The following is a 13,487-nucleotide window of genomic DNA, read 5'->3' on the forward strand; positions in this document are numbered from 1 at the left end:
AAGTATACTTTTGTAAGCAAATGTTGAAGTCTTGAGTATTTTTATTCTTTTAAAACTATAGTTAATGTCAACTGTAAACACTGACAAATTGTATTCATATGCAATTTTCCCTCCTTTTCATCGGGTCTTTTTAAGAAACTATGTTTTGGCAAAGCATTTTATTTAAAACTCTACTTCATTTTACACATTGTGAATACTGAAGATTCTGAAAAATAAAGATGCATTTAAAATCTCTGTGCTGTTACATTGTGGAAATGGTAATGTGCATTGCTTTGCCAAAGTGGTAATTAAATGTTTAATGGTTTAGAACTCCTAGTTGAGAATTGGGTGTTCTAGTCATTACTCACAGTGCGGGAGCTTCCATATAATAAGCCTCCGCTTCTTTGGAGAATACGCATTAGAATGGCGATCTCCTGTTCAGTTAGGAAATATGGTTATGTTGACGTTATAGTTACTGTGCTGTGGTTTTGCAATAAATGTGTATTGAAAGCACTTGTGATAAAGTGGTCTGCATTTTGTTTTTAATCAAACTCCAAATGGCAGTAGAAGTGGAGCCAGAGCTCCCTGAGCACTTGGGCAGCAAGATATGGTGGGAAAACAGGAGCTCGGGATCAGGACAGACTGGGCCGAATCCTGCTGCTCCACCACCAGGCCCTGAGACTTGGGAATCTTTTCATCTCCTTTGGTGATCCTGCTCTCTCATCCATTGAAAAAGTATAATTTAAATGGAGGGGGATAATTATACTTACCTCCCATGGATTTTGTGATGATGGAATAGAACAATCAACATAAAGCACCTGGCACGTCTTGGTTGCCTGATAAGTGTTATTTGCCTTCTTCCTTTCTTCCCTCTTGTAGTGCTCCCAGAGTCTTCATTTTAATTTAATTTTTTAGAATATTCAAGTTAAAATTTATTGACCCTCTGAGTAAGGCAATAGTTATTAAATCCTTACATATTTAATACTGCCTTTAATTTATCATAGTTGTTCATTCCCAAGAAGGTTTATCACAGCTGCATCGAAATAGTATTTGGGAAATGTGACAATATTGTTCATATAAGTCCGCTCCAAAAGGATTTGCCTCTGTGGAATTTGAAACAAAAGAACAAGCAGCTGGGTGTCCGGGTGGCTCAGTTGGTTAAGCCTCAGATTCTTGATTTCAGCTCGGGTGAGGAGCTCACCATCATGCTTCTGGCTCACACTGAGCGAGGAGCCTGCTTAAGATTCTCTCTCCCTCTCCCTCTGCCCCTTCCTCACTCGTGCGTGCATGCATGAAGCGTCTCCTTGTTTAGTTTCAAGGCAAGCACATCCACGGTTAAGGGGAGGAGAGCCCAGTCTTGGAAAAATTCAGAATCATAAATGTCCTTTAAGAGAGAAGTGTTTCTGGATTAGTTTCCAAACAGTGCTGTTATCCTCTCGAAGGTTCCAAAGTCTTCATTTTAAATTTTTTTTTTTCAATGTTTATTTATTTTTGGGACAGAGAGAGACAGAGCATGAACAGGGGAGGGGCAGAGAGAGAGGGAGACACAGAATCGGAAACAGGCTCCAGGCTCTGAGCCATCAGCCCAGAGCCCGACGCGGGGCTCGAACTCCCGGACCGCGAGATCATGACCTGGCTGAAGTCGGACGCTTAACCGACTGCGCCACCCAGGCGCCCCCAAAGTCTTCATTTTAAAAAGCACAATGCTTTCTTTACTTCTCACTGATGCAGTTTTGGAGTGGGGGTGGAGGGGAGGCCCAGAGCTGCCAGCCAAGAAAGAATTCTTGAGCCTTGACAAGTCTTTGGTGCAAAGAAGGTGATTTTTTTAAAGCACAGGGACAGGACCCGGGGGCGGAAAGAACTGCCCTGGGGTTGTTGAAGAGTGACTGATTATATACCTTGGAGTTGGGGGAGGTACAGGCAAAGGGGAGGTCTCCAAAAGAACTTTTGTATGCTGAAGAGGAGACTCATAAGATGCCAGAGGCCTTGCTATTGATTGTCAAGCTAAGGTAGTTTTTTCCTCTAGTAAGGCATTAACATCAAGATAGTAGGGAGTTCCTGGAGAAATATTACACTATGTATTTGCCTCAAGTATTTGTCAACGGGCTGCAAGCTATAAAGAAATTTAATTGTACCTACCATTTCCTTTTTGCCTTTGTTCACCTCACTATGGAGGGGAGAGATGTTAGGGCCCCAGAAAACTGAATCTATAGGTTTCTGGAGATTAGTCTATTGATAAGATTGCCTTTTTCTTGTAATTTACTAAGATATTTGTAAACTGATGGAGACTCATGGCCTTCATGACTGTGACCTCTATGGGTTAACCATTGGTTTTTTTCCTTTTTTTGTTCTTGGGCAGCCAGGAGTGTCTGGGGAATGTCACACATACCCCACCTGGGACGTGAGAGAGGTGGAATTAAGGGGGGGCGAGGTGCTGGGGAGGGTTGTGGCAGTTGCAGGGTATCAGCTTGCCTTATGCTCCCTCATCACTTACTGTAAATGATTTTAATATACAACAGGTCATAACTGTACCTTTATTTTCTATCCTTAATATTAATTATATCATGAATTAATTATATCATGAACATTTCTCCATGACCATGGAAACTTTTATAATTTAAAGTACCTAATTTTATTGTTGGATATTAAGGCTGTTTCTGGGGAAGATTTATTCTGGGGAATAGATGTCGTATATTTATCCTCGACCTAGTTTCTGATTCTTTTCTTAGAAAAGATACCTAGAAGGAGAATTCCTTGGTTCAGGTATGAAAACTTTTAGCTCCTGACAAATGTCCTGATATTAACTTAACTATTTATCTAGCCTAAATGGAAAAAAGTGTTACTTCTCCATGCTCACTTCTGCCACCTAATGTGTAGGTTTTTTCACACCAAGCGATTCTCCAATTTGCATCAGACACCAACAGTTTAATTGAATTGTGACACTAACCGCCTGGAGTTAGGGTAGACCCCACAGGTTAAGGGCTCAGTCTCAGGGACTGCTCCCCTACCCCCCACTTCAGACATGAAATGCAAGTCAAATTGTCACCGGTGCTTCTGACCAATAAAATGCTATAAATCAGGGGTTCCCATGACTCTGTCCTCAGGTTTGATAATTTGCTAGAAAGACTCAGAGAACTCAGGAAAAGGATGAGATTACCAATTTACTACAACAGGATACAACTCAGGAACAGTCAGATGGAAGAGATGAATAGGGCAGGGTGTGGGGGAAGAAGGGACGAGGAGTTTCCATGCCCTCTCCAGGCATGGCACCACCTCCCAGCACCCCCACCTGATCATCAACCTGGGAGCTCAGCTGATTGGTTAAGTCATTAGCCATTAGTTGGGGTGCCTGTGGGTGGCTCAGTCCATTAAGTGCCTGACTCTTGATTTCAGCTCAGGTCATGATCTCAGAGTGCTCACGGTTCTCACAGTTTGTGAGTTTGAGCCCTGAATCAGGCTCTATGCTGATGGTGCGGAGCCTGCTTGGGATTCTCTCTCTCCCTCTTTCTGCCCCTCCCCCACTCGCGAGCGCCTGCTCTCTCTCTCTCTCTCTCTCTCTCTCTCTCAAATAAATAAATAAACTTAAAAAGAGTCTCTTTTTTTTATTATTATTTTTTAATTTTTTTTAACGTTTATTTATTTTTGAGACAGAAAGAGACAGAGCATGAACGGGGGAGGGTCAGAGAGAGAGGGAGACACAGAATCTGAAACAGGCTCCAGGCTCTGAGCTGTCAGCACAGAGCCAGACGCGGGGCTCGAACTCATAGACCGTGAGATCATGACCTGAGCCGAAGTCGGATGCTTAACCGACCAAGCCACCCAGGCGCCCCAAAAAGAGTCTCTTTAAAAAAAAGTAAATCATTAGCCATTAGTGATTAGCTCAACCTCCAGTTCCTCCCAAGAAGTTGGGGGGAGGAGCTGAAGTTCTGACCCTCTAATCACTTGGTTGGTTGCCCTGGCAACCCCAACCCCCATCTAGAGGCTATCCAGGAGCCCCCAGCCACCAGTCCCTCATTAGCATACAAAAGACCTAGCACGTCAGAGATTTTAAGGGCTTTTTTGAGCTGTGTGCCAGAGAGTGGGGGCAGAGACGAAAGGTTTATTTCTTAATGTGTTTCAATCCAAATTGGGGTCCAACAGCAAATGAGTTCCAGGGATTCTTCTGAGCTGGGAAAGTGACACGGAGGGGTGACAGGAGGGTAAGTCGCACTCACCTCTCCTTCCCTTTCCTGTTCTTTTCTTCACTTCTCATAAACCACACTCCCGTGTCTCGGATGGGCCCTGAGTCCACCCTTTAGTCCTTTCTTTCATTAAAATACTGGACCTGATACTCTTTTAAGATTCTGTTCAATTCTGGATTCCAGCAAGTAAGAGTCAGAAAGGAGGCAGTGTAGGAAGGGATGGAGGGGAGGAGGGGAATTCTCCAGTGGATAAATGGAGGTGGGAAGGCCCTAAATGGGAGACTTTAGTTTTTCACCAGTGGAGACTTGCAAGAGCTGTTTCACGCATAATTTACTGGACTGGTACCATTTGTTTCCCCAAAGGAAGCTAGGTCATATTTTGGAATTTTGTCGATGAAGCAATCTTTGTGAAGCTCAGGACAACATTTTCCATATTTACTTTGGTGTACCAGTGTCTCGGATTGCAGAAGCAACCAACCCTTCACTCCCCATACTCAGCTCAGTAACAGCAGTAATAATTTGGGGCGCCTGCTATGTGCTTGACACTGTTCTAAGCACTTTTGGTGCTTCAGCCCTCACAGCAAATCCAGAGTAGGTTCTATTATTAGCTTCATTTTGCATTAGAAGAACAAATTGCCCAAGGTCAAATAGCTGGTGAGAAGTGGGGCGGGGTTTGAGCCCAGGCTGTGTGACTGCAGGGCTCCAGCCTTCCATTTGGAGGAAGTAGGTCCTGGGTAATGTCTTCTCTCCCCCTTTCTTTCTTTCTCTCTTTCTCTTACTGCATTCACACACACACACACACACACACACACACACACGACTCTTTCCAAGAGCATTGTATTTGTATTGCCAGACTTTGTTCAAGGTCCCGTTCTATTATCAATTTACTTTTCACAGAGTCCTGTAAGGTGGTGTCACTACTCCCAACCGACATATCACATATCTGGTGGTGGGTCTAGAATTCAAAAGTCTAGGGTCGTCCCTCTGTGTCAGGGACCTTCAGATCAGGGCTTATGAGGGCAAGAGGTTCCCAGCATGATGGATTTAAGGAAACCCAAATACTGCCCTTCCTAAAACCAGTCTGAGATCTGAGACTCTCCTACTGACAGAGGTGGGCAGGCTCTGCATTCCCACCTCCCTTTCATGTTTGTCTTTCTCCCACTCTACAGATGAAAGGCGGGTCTCTCACACTTGCAATGTTACTGTGGAGGTCCCAGGGTGGAAAGGCTTCACTGCCCCCTGCAAAAAAATGGGAAGGGAGCAGGAGAACAATTAAATATATGAGTGTCCACAATGCCCCTGTAAGGAGTTATCATGAACTCAGGGTTCCACACCACCATCCCTCTCTTATGCACATTTCTGCCACAGACAATGTGGCCTTATAATGGGGGAGCTTTGACTCATGTCGAGATGCTCAGCATTCGGATGTATTATAGAATGGGGGAGCAGGAAAGATGACAATTGTTATTTAATTTAATAACCTGGGCTGGGGGGCACCTGGCTGGCTCAGTCAGTTAAGCGTCAACTCTTGATTTTGGCTCAGGTCATGATCTCCCGGTTTGTGACATGGAGCCCCGCATAGGACTCACCACTGATAGCAGGGAGACTGCTTGGGATTCTCTCTCCCTCTCTGCCCCTCCAGCATGTGCACACGTGTGCTCTCTCTCTCTCTCTCTCTCTCTCTCTCTCAAATAAACTTAATTTTTTAAATTTAATAACCTGGGTCATTTAATCACCTTTTCCATTCCCCACTATTGTCAAAGATTGCCAAGCTCCTGAGGGAGAATCCCAAGAAAGCAAAGCAAGGAGAGTATCAGAAACAGGAAGGTGGCAGGACATTATTTCTCCTGTGTGACACACACATGCCAAGACCGCACGCCTTTTCTAACTGTATCTGTCTTAGAGTAGTCAAGATTGGAGTATTGCATGCTGCTTTGGAAGCTCGGCCTCTGCACCTGTTCCCCATCCTCAGTCTTGAGGCACAGCTCCGAGGTGCTCTTGTTCCCCAGCCTCATCTGTGCCCCAGGGGTACACTTGGGCAGAGGATGTAGAAAGTTCCCCATTTACTTCAGACAGATGAATAGTACACCTGCAAGTAAGAGAAACGTGGTTAAGAACCAGCTAGTATTTTCTATTTTCTTGGACGTTTATTCACACTTTTTTAACAGCTTTACTGAGCTATAACTGCCGTGCAGTTAGTCTCACCCATTTAAAGTGTGCACTATGCATGCACACCCATGAAACCATCACCACCATCAAGGTAAGGTCTCACCCCCTTTAATATCCCTCCCTCCCTCCACCCCTACTGTCAACATACCCCATCCCTTGGCAACCATTGTTCTGCCTTCTGCCATTATAAATTAGTTTCCATTTTCCAGAATTGTATATAAATGGAGCAATACAGCATGTACTCTCTTCGTGCCTGGCTTCTTTGACTCAGACTGATTATTCTGATACCCATTGGTGTTGCTGCGTCTACCAGTAATTCATTCCTTGTTATCGCTGTTTATATCCATTGTAATGGCTATACTACAATGTGTTTATCCATTCACCTAATAATGGATATTTGGGTTGTGTCCAGTTTGGGGCCCTTACAAATAAAACTGCTGTGAACACTTGTGTATAAGTCTTTGTGTGGACACATACATTCTTTTTCTTGGGTAAATAGCTAGGCAGGGAATAACTGGATCGTATAGTAAATGTCTGCTTAACTATGTAAGAAACTGCCAAACTGGGGGCACCTGGGTGGCTCAGTCTGTTAAGAGGCTGACTCGATTTCGGCTGAGGTCACGATCTCACAGTTCTTGGGATCGAGGCCCACATCGGGCTCTGCGCTGATGGCACGGAGCCTGCTTGAAATTCTCTCTACCCCTCTCTTTCTGTCCCTACCTTGCTCGTGCATACTCTCTCTCTCTTTCTCAAAATAAATAAACATTAAAAAGAGAAACTGCCAGGCTGTTTTTCAAGGTGGTTGTTGCATTTTGCATTCTCACCAGCAGTGGAGACTCCCTACACTTGTAGAGTTTCGCTACACTTGGTATGATCAGCCTTTTTAATTTTAGTCATTTTAATAGTGTCTTGTGGTATCTTCTTGTGGCTTTATTTTGCATTTTCCTCACAACTAATGATGTTGATCATTCTTCCACGTAATTATTTGCCATCCATAAATCTCTGGTGAAGGGTCTCTTCAAACTTTTTACCTATTTGTCATTGGGTTGTTTGCTTTCTTGCTACTGAACTTCAGTTCTTTGTATACACTAGATTTGCCAGTACTTTCCCCAAACCTGTGATTTATCTCAGAGTTCATAATCTTGATGGTCTAATTTATTAATATTTTTGGGGTGTTGACTGGGTCAGTTGGTTAAGCGTCCGACTTCCATTCAAGTCATGATCTAACGCCAGTTGGGCTCTGTGCTGACAGCTCAGATCCTGGAGCCTGCTTCGGATTCTGTGTCTCCCTCTTTCTCTCTGCCCCTCCCTTGCTTGCACTCTGTCTCTCTCTTGTCTGTCAAAAATAAACATTAAAAAATTTACATTAATAATTTCCTTTATAGATTGTGCCTCGTATGTCATATCAGATCCCTACCTACCCCAAGCTCATAAAGATTTTCTCCTAGGTTTTCTTTTAAAGGTTTTATCATTTTTATTAAATTTTGTCCAGAGAGTCCCAAATACTATAAGTTCATATTCATCTTTTACTTGGGTACAAGTTTCCTCCTCATCATTGCCAACTCTCTGTAGATTTCAATGTCTCCGCTCTAGCAGGAGTGATTTGTGGATCCTTCTGGAAATAATGCACTTGACAACACACATAAAAACATGTTTGGCAGGCCCTAAGACTCTTACTCTCTGTCTCTGCTGTTAATATTTCTCATTCTGGTGATAAGTAACATCTATTCTACACCACTGCTCTCTAAAATTTTACTTGACATTTAATAACTGTCAAAATTCAAGGATCTCTGTAACGTTTGATGTTAGTAATAATCACAGTATCTCAATCCCAAATCATTTTTAACTTAGATCTCATCTTCACAGGAAATTTTAAAAGTTAACATTATAATTCGTATATATTTTTTAGTTGCAGGCAAGTAGGATAGTGTGAACAATAAGAGACTTTCAAGCTTAAAAATACATTACATTAGGATAAAATTCTGCGGGGGAAGTGGAATGATACACACCTTCAAAGGGTAAAAGGAACAATGTAAGTTTTCCTATTGTTAAAGTAGAGCCCTGCCTGGATTTTTTTTAAATGCTGTGCCTTTTAGATTCTATTAGTTGCATTCAAAAGAACAGTTTTATTTTAAAATGTCAGTATTTACAATATGCCGGTAATTACGTTCTTTGGATCTTTAAGCTTGGATGAAAAGTTCTAGATGTCAACATAAAAATTATGAGCATGTAACTCAATTCTTCAAAATTCTTTCAGAAACTACGTGGTTAAAAATACAAAGTCATAATTATTAGCCACTGCTCTACCTGCCAGAGGCCCACATGGAAGAATTAGCAAGTGCATGCATGGTGCTGAGTGCTGTGCACACCCCTCAGAGCAAGGAGATGAGATGGTCAGGGAACTGTATTTACCTCAGCACAGAAGACTGTTGCTGTATATGGCCCAGGAAGGCTGGCCGTGCACGTGTCAAACTCCTCTTTTCTCTGAAAGGGAATTTAAAGGTAAAGATCGAGGGGCGCTTGGGTGGCGCAGTCGGTTAAGCGTCCACTTCAGCTCAGGTCACGATCTCACGGTCCGTGAGTTCGAGCCCCGGGTCGGGCTCTGGGCTGATGGCTCAGGGCCTGGAGCCTGCTTCCGATTCTGTGTCTCCTTCTCTCTCTGCCCCTCTCCCCTTCATGCTCTCTCTCTGTCTCAAAAATAAATACAAACGTTAAAAAAAAGTTTTATAAAGGTAAAGATCGGAAGCCAAGCCGATGTTGTGCCTTGTGGATGGAGGATCTCCTCCGTGGGACATTTGGGTGGAGGGAGGGGGTAGAAGAGCACCTGGGCCAGGAGAGTGAGTTCCGAGGCACACCACGGATGTCCACCAGCTAGTGTGCTCCTGTGGTTACAAGAGTCACTTACTTTAGCCATCTTAGCAAGGTGGCATGACTGGACCCGTGGGCGGGAGCCTAGAGAGGGGGCAGCCAACCCACTCTTCCTCCAGCCAGCCCAGTCTCCATGGATCCCCGTGTGTCTAGTCCATTCTCGTATTGCTACTGGCCAAGCTAATCTTCATTCTTCAGCTCAAATCCCACAGAGAGCCAGTCTGATTGGCTTAGGTGATTTCCCTCTGGGCTTTTGGGCAGAGCCCTTCATGCCAGGTCACCTGGTGGCAGATAGAGCCAATACTGGCCATCCTTCCGCAAAGACCAGCTTACTGTTGCTTGCCTGGCGGGAGGAAGACTGGTGTGTGGGTGGGGGTTGTGTGAGAGATTTGGGAATAGTAGACTTGATGGTGCCGTGACTGGTGCATCCATTGGAGTGTCATTCTCTGCGGTCGAGATGGAAGTCCAGTCTCCCCCAAGCTCTTGTACCAAGCCCTTCCCACAAATCAAGTTGAAGTTATGGCCTTTGTATCACTATTTAGGGACCATGGTCCTATCCAGACATAAAAATGAAGATCCACAAAGCACAGAAATTTTAAATCCACGAAGATGCCCTAAGCAGCAGGAGGGAAACCACTTCTTGCTTGAATGAAAGTACTAGAGATAAAGAGTCGGGAGGGAACCATGGAGGAATCCAGAAACATCAGGCCTTTTCCCAACTCTTGAAATAAGGAAAAGGGTGGAAGAAGGGAGAGTCATAGTATCCCAGGCAGCTTTGATGCTATTTTAGAGAACCGGGACCCAGGAAGCCTACAACATCAGACAGACAAGGTTCGATGGCTCAGGAAGAATAGGTGTGATGGGGCCCTCCAGGGAGATTTGACCAGGTGCCCAGGGGACCAGGACCATGTAGGCAAGAAGGGGGCTCCTTGGAGATGAGGGAACACTGAAATCATCTTGACTGACTGTCTTTCCCCCAGAACCAACCCTCCCACTGAAACTGGAGAAGTACCTCTAAAAGAAAGAGACATAAAACTAGAAAGTGTGATACAATGTTACGGTAAGTTGGATAAGGTATCAAATTTTTAAATGTGTATACTCTTTGAGTAATTCTATTTTTAGGAATTCACTCTGCCTTTATGCTTGTACACATACAATGGTTATCTTTGCAGCATTCTTTATGACCGAAGACTGAAAACACCCTAAAAGTCCATCATTAGGGTTTGATTAAATAAATGGTGTGCAATTATTAGGAAAAAAGACCGCCCTGGAGCACGCCCCAGGAAGAGTGGTAAACAGACACACTGGTGCTGAGCGGTGTGCAGGCAGGCTTGTGTGTTGCCTAGAACGCAGACCCCAGCAAATGCTACAATCCACACGGGGTTAAAGTTGAGGCCAAAGTCAGTCATCACCATGTCAGAACAAATTTATGGGATGCAAGAATTAATCTGAAATTTCATCGCAAAGAACAAAATTTTTCTTATCATTTTGCGGTTAAAATTGCTAATGGCCAGGGGCACCTGTGTAGCTCAGCCAGTTAAGTGTCCTACTTAGGCTCTGGCCATGATCTCATGGTTCTTGAGTTTGAGCCCCACATCCGGCTCTGTGCTGACAGCTCAGAGCCTGGAGCCTGATTTGGATTCTGTGTCTCCCTTCTCTCTGCCGCTCCCCTGCTCGTGCTCTGTCTCTCTCTGTCTCTCAAATATAAGTAAAAGGTAAAAAAAAAAACACTTTTTTTTAAATTGCTAATGGCCACATTTTAAGTTTCCTGCAGAAGCAGTGAGTGCTCAACATGGTCATGCTCACATCACTGAGAACAGTGGAAAAGCCAGATATTTTTTGAAATATTACATTTTTCCAGACGTTTTTTCTCTTCTCTATTCCCTTTACATTCTTTGTTCTGTCTCTGATTTATCATAGATATTGCACATGATTTGGTAATTTTCTTCTGCTTATGAGATGTTGAAGTAGAAAAGCTTCCATTCTTTTTTTAAAATCTATTTTCATAAAATGAAAATTTCCAAGTCGAATTTATTCTTGAAAGACTCATAACCTAAATGGAATGAAATACCCCAAATTAAACATACTGGTTACAGTTTATTTTGTTTAACGTAATGAATGCTAGAGAGATGTCAACCCAGTTGACAAATATTAGAATTATTATTTAATCAAATCTCTTATTCTGCCCTGTAATATTTTAAATTGCTTAACACTTTAGGTTCACAAAGCCTATAATGTTCTTCCTAAAGTTATCTAGCTAACATTCTCTCACAATATTCTTTTTAACTCTCAGTCTTCTTCCTATTTATTTGCTATTTTAAACTACTTAAGTGGGTGGCTCAGACAGTTAAGTGTCTGACCCTTGATTTCAGCTCAGGTCATGATCTCATGGTTTGTGAGTTCAAGCCCTGCATCAGGCTCTGCACTGACAGTTTGGAGCCTTCTTGGGATTTTCTCTCTTCTTCTCCCTCTATCCCTCCTCCATTCTCTCTCTCTCTTTTTCTAAATAAACAAATAAACTTTAACAAAAAATACAAAGTGCTTAAGTGTGTTTGAACATTAAATTAGCAGTTTCACAATCATTAATTACTGGGACATTTTACTTTCACAATATTAAACATACATATATAGTTCCACTGACAGAATTGTAACACATGAAACAGATTTTCACTTCACGATTTACCTAGACGCTTACAGTATCACTTATTAACAGTAAATCTGAGAGGCATGCCCTTTGCCTACCATGAGAGTCTGTACTGATTTAATACAGTGGTAACATGTGTAACCAACGGTGACTATAGACCAGACACAAACTCAAGGGTACTATAAATGGCAGCGAAGTACGCATTCAACTATTTAGACTTCCAAAGGCTGAGGCTGAAGACCAATTTTTGGCTGAATATCAAGTAAAGCCAGACTTTGGTGCATTTTATGTGCACACGCATAAATGTACATATTTGCCTGTGTTATGGTTGCCTGCCTCTGTCCATCTCAGGGAAGAGGCACAATGTTACGGTAAGTTGGACAAGGTATCAAATTTTTAAATGTGTATACTCTTTGAGTAATTCTATTTTTAGGAATTCACTCTGCCTTTATGCTCAGGGAAGAGGCACAATGGAATCAAGAATCAGGAATCAAGAATTGGAGATCCACTTTTCACTGGGTATCTTTTTGTACTGTTTTTTGTTTTCTTTTGTTTTGATCCCATGCATGTATTCCCTTTAAATACCCACTATATTCATTAAAGAAATTAATAAAAATACATACTGAAGGAAAGTTGTGAGTTAACCTTCCAGCGAAGAAACCCTGTTGGTCAAGGCTGCAGATGGCCAAGCAGGAATTGGGTGCTATATGGTTGTATCTGGGTGCACTGCATGACCCAAGCTAGTTGGGGCCCCCTCCCCTGGGAAATCAGGGAGATCTACTTGGGGTAGAGGAAGTAGCACCTTGTGTTTGTGAGTACTCAGTGCTGAGAAGAGTGATTAGGAACGTCCTAAGTGGGGGTGGGTAGGTGCTGTGTCCCATCAGCCCCTGGACACTGGGCTAGGGAAAACTATCTCTTTTAGAGTGTTTGGAAGGACCTTGTGGATAGGAATGAATTTTCCAATGACTTCAGAATTCTGCCCTAAGACCATGAGGCCTGAAGTCCCCCTGCAGTCATGAGCACTGTCAGCACAGCCACTGAATTAGAGCCCCAGCTTCTTAAGCACCAGCTTGCTGGCAGCTTAGGGTGAGGAGAGACGCTTTGCCTGACTCCATGTTGGGCTGGCCTGCAAGGGTTCTCCAGTGAATCACATGGGGTGGCCTAGTAGTGTAACTGGAGACACAGGATGACCTGAGCAGAGGGCCAGGCTGGGACCCAAGTAGCTGGGCCCTGGGAGGAGGCCCAGGGCCACAGAGACCACTATTTGAAAGACCCTCTTCAGGGACTGTATCAGGCCTTAGGAACTCAAGGGGCTCCAGACCGAGGCAAGTACCTATTGCTTGGTATTAATAGCTGGGTGTCTCTTATCTAACAGAAGCTCTCTTTCAGAGCATTGTCATTGCAGGAAACAACATTCATCTAGTTGGCTCTCCGAGAAAGACATTTTCCCTGGTTCCTGTGTGAGGACAGTGAGTCCAGGGAGCCTGATTTCCCCAGCAGACGACCCAGCCCTGAGTAGCACAGCAGACTCTGAGACAAGTTATATATATAAGGTGGCAGAAGAAGGTCCAGGGCCGGGGCAACACCAGAGCACTTTGCCAGGAAAGAAAAGACAAAAAGATACCATGTACAAGATTAAAAAAAAA

At 43.5% G+C, this 13,487-nt stretch overlaps 1 long non-coding RNA gene across 1 annotated transcript; it reads left to right on the plus strand.

Moving 5' to 3' along the window:
- The first annotated feature begins 3,918 nt into the window (after nucleotides 1-3,918).
- On the plus strand, nucleotides 3,919-12,459 carry LOC109503472. The gene is made up of 4 exons (XR_006585099.1): nucleotides 3,919-4,178; nucleotides 8,587-8,831; nucleotides 10,178-10,257; nucleotides 12,300-12,459. It is a non-coding gene; the product is annotated as an uncharacterized LOC109503472 (long non-coding RNA).
- The last annotated feature ends 1,028 nt before the right edge of the window (nucleotides 12,460-13,487 follow it).

This window comes from Felis catus, chromosome C2 (assembly GCF_018350175.1).
Source record: "Felis catus isolate Fca126 chromosome C2, F.catus_Fca126_mat1.0, whole genome shotgun sequence".
Classification (NCBI taxonomy): domain Eukaryota; kingdom Metazoa; phylum Chordata; class Mammalia; order Carnivora; family Felidae; genus Felis; species Felis catus.